We start from the raw sequence: 4197 nt of genomic DNA, 5'->3' as shown, positions 1-4197 counted from the left end.
AAGGTCTACTAGCATTAAACTCTCACCTTTTGTTTCTCTGAGCATGTTTTAATTTCACCTTCCTTTTTAAAGGATAGTTTTGCCAGATGTGGAATTCTTGGGTGACAGTGTACTTTTTCAATAAGCACTTTCAATATGCCATATTGCCTCTGGCTTACATAGTTTCTGATAACTAATTGGCTATTAATCTTACTGTTTTCCTCTTATAATAAGTCACTTCTCTCATTTAACTTTCAAGATTCCCTCTTTTTCTTTGGTTTTTGACAGTACGATTATAATTTGTCTTGGTGTGGATCTCTTTGTGCTTGTAAGTACTGAGAGTTACTTGGACTCCTTGGATATGTAAATTTATGAATTTTATCCAGTTGGGGGGGTTTTCAGCCATTATTTATTTAAAATTCTTTAGTCCCTCTCTCTGTTTCCCCTCTTCAGGGATTCCCAGTATGTATAAACTGGTACACTTGATTCTGTACCACAAGTGTGTTGGACTTTGTTCATTTTTATGCATTCTTTTATCTTTCTACTCCTCATAGTGGATGGTTTCAGTTGACCATCTTCAGGTTCATCGATTCTATTCTCTGCCTGTGCAAATCTCCTGTTGAACTTCTGTAGAAATATTTTTATTTTATTCATGTACATTTTAGCTCTACAATTTTTATTTAGTTTCTTTTCATAATTTATCTTTATTAAATTTCTCTATTTGTTGACAAATCATTCTCCTGGTTTTCTGTAGTCATTTGCCCATGATTTTCCTTAGCTCTTTGAGCATAATTAAGAGAGTTGGTTAAAGTCTTTTTCAAATGAGTGCATTTTCTTTCCTCAGGGAGAGTTTCTGTTCATTTATTTCTTATGTATTGATGATACCTTCTTGTTTCCTTGCATACTTCATTATTTTTTGTGGAAAACTGGACATTATGAATATTTTAATGTGGTAACTCTGATAATCAGATTTTCTCCCCTCCCCAAAGTTTGTTGACTCATTCTACGAGTTTTGGTTGTTCATTTAGTGACTTCTCTAAAATTTTTTTAAAGATTGCATTCATTGCCATGTGTCATCTGTGAAGTCTCTTTTCTTTAGCTAGTGGTTTGACAGAGATTTCCTTAAACACCTGGAGACAAGAAAAAAAAGAAATGAAAAAAAAAGGAAAAGAAAAGACTCTTAAGGTCTTTGCAGATTGGCTCTGTGTTGTGACACTCCTTCAGTGCTTGCCCAGGTTATTCAAAACTCTTCCTTATTCTTCATTTCCTGTTGTGCTGAGCCTAATGGTCATGCAAGAGATGAAAACGTTAGGTATTCTCAGGTCTTATATGAGCATGCCCTTGGTTCTGAGTATTCACTTGACTTTCTACATATTCTGGGATATGTGGGACCTTTTCAATGCTCCATTTCCTCAAAGTATCTTATCCCCCCCATTTTTCTTTCTTGTGTGCCTATTGTTTGTTCCAACTCTCACATTTTGTCCCAGATATAAGCAGCTTGTTCATTTGCCTTTTAGTATTTTAAAGGAAAGTGCTACATGTAGCTGCATCTCCAATTGAGAAAGTTCCAAGTTAGGCAAAACAAAGGCAAATTCCTATATCAGTCTTTAGGAGTTCCCCCAATTAAGGATGAACTAATAACTACAATTCCTTAGGAATAAAGTCAGCCGTGCTTCATCTGGAACCAAGAACCTACACTAGGAACAAAAGCGGTGATCTTCAATACTGCTACCTTCCTGGGGATGTGGACTAAACAAGGTATGTTAAAATGCCACGAAGGTTTCCTAAAGAAGATGTCAGTAGCCATTTTTCTGGTTAAGCTATAGTTTGACTGACATACACCTTTGACTATCTTTCAATGTCTAATAAAGTTGATAAGTGTCTGATAAGAAACCCTCTGTAATTCATTCTATGAAACCAATATCACCCCAATACCAAAACCAGGAAAGGGCATAACCAAAAAAGAAAACTACAGACCAATATCCTTGATGAATATAGATGCTAAAATCCTTAACAAAATACTAGGTAACCGAATCCAACAACATATCAAAAAGATAATAAACCATGATCAAGTGGGTTTCATACAAGGGATGCAGGTATGATTTAACATATGCAAATCAATAAATGTGACACACCCCATAAACAGAATTAAAAACAAAAATCACATGATCATCTCAATAGATGCAGAAAAAGCATTAGACAAAATCCAGCATCCTTTATGATTAAAACTCTCAACAAAATTGGCATACAAGGGACATACCTTAATGTAATAAAAGCCATCTATGACAAACCCACAGCCAACATAATACTGAATGGGGAAAAGTTGAAAGCATTCCCTCTGAGAACTGGAACAAGACAAGGATGACCACTCTCACCACTCCTCTTCAACATAGCACTGGAAGTCCTAGAGCAATCAGACAAGAGAAAGAAATAAAGGGCATCCAAATTGGTAAAGAGGAAGTCAAACTGTTACTGTGTGCTGACGATATGATCCTTTACCTGAAAACCTTAAAGACTCCTCCAGAAAGAGCCTAGAACTGATAAAAGAATTCAGCAAAGTTTCTGGATACAAGATTAATGTACACAAATCAGTAGCTCTTCTATAAACCAACAGCAACTAAGCAGAGAATCAAATCAAGAACTCAACCCCTTGGCCGGGCGCGGTGGCTCAAGCCTGTAATCCCAGCACTTTGGGAGGCCGAGGCAGGTGGATCACGAGGTAAGGAGATCGAGACTATCCTGGCTAACATGGTGAAACCCCGTCTCTACTAAAAATACAAAAAACTAGCCGGGCGTGGTGGCGGGCGCCTGTAGTCTCAGCTACTTGGGAGGCTGAGGCCGGAGAATGGCGTGAACCCGGGAGGCGGAGCTTGCAGTGAGCCGAGATCACGCCACTGCACTCCAGCCTGGGAGACACAGCGAGACTCCGTCTCAAAAAAAAAAAAAAAAAAAAAAGAACTCAACCCCTTTTACAATAGTTGCAAACAAACAAACAACAACAACACCAACAAAAACTTAGAAATATATCTAACCAAGAAGTTGAAAGACCTCTACAAGGAAAACTACAAAACACTACTGAAAGAAATCATAGATGACAAACAAATACAAACACGTCCCATGCTTATGTATGGATAGAATCAATACTGTGAAAATGACCATACTGCCAAAAGCAATCTACAAATTCAATGCAATCCTCATCAAAATACCACCATCATTCTTCACAGAATTAGAAAAAACAATTCTAAAATTCATATGGAACCAAAAAAGAGCCTGCATAGCCAAAGTAAGACTAAGCAAAAAGAACAAATTTAGAAGCCTCACGCTACCTGATTTCAAACTACACTATAAGGCCATAATCAGCAAAACAGTGTGGCACTGGCATAAAAATAGCTACATAAACCAATGGAACAGAGTAGAGAACACAGAAATAAAGCCAAATACTTACAGTCAACTGATCTTTGACAAAGCAAACTAAAACATAAAGTGGGAAAAGGACACTCTTTTCAACGAATGGCCTTGGGATAATTGGCTAACCACATGTAACAGAATGAAATTGGATCCGCATCTCTCACCTTATACAAAAATCAACTCAAGATGGATTAAGGACTTAAACCTAAGACCTGAAACTATAAAACTTCTAGAAGATAACATCGGAAAAACTCTTCTAGACTTTGGCTTAGGCTAGGATTTCAGGACCAAGAACCCAAAAGCAAATGCAATAAAAACAAAGATAAATAGCTGGGACCTAATTAAACTAAAGAGCTTTTGCACAGCATAAAGAATAGTCAGCAGAGTAAACAGACAACCCACAGAGTGAGAGAAAATCTTCACAATCTGTACATCTGAGGGAGGATTAATATTTAGAAACTACAACGAACTGAAATCAGAAAGAAAAAAAACAAACAATCCCATCAAAAAGTGACCTAAGGACATGAATAGACAATTCTTAAAAGAAGATATACAAATGGCCAACAAATGTATGAACAAATGCTCAACATTACTAATGATCAGGGAAACGCAAATCAAAACCACAATGTGATACCACCTTACTCCTCCAAGAATGGCCATAATCAAAAAAATTGAAAAAGTAGAAATATATCTATTATATTAGATGTTGGCATGGATGCAATGATCAGGGACCACTTCTACACTGTTGGTAGTAATGTAAACTAGTACAGCCGCTATGGCAAACAGTGTGGAGATTCCTTAAAGAACTAA

This window comes from Macaca fascicularis, chromosome X, assembly GCF_037993035.2.
Source record: "Macaca fascicularis isolate 582-1 chromosome X, T2T-MFA8v1.1".
In the NCBI taxonomy this organism is placed as follows: Eukaryota; Metazoa; Chordata; class Mammalia; order Primates; family Cercopithecidae; genus Macaca; species Macaca fascicularis.
This window is presented reverse-complemented; position numbering follows the sequence as displayed.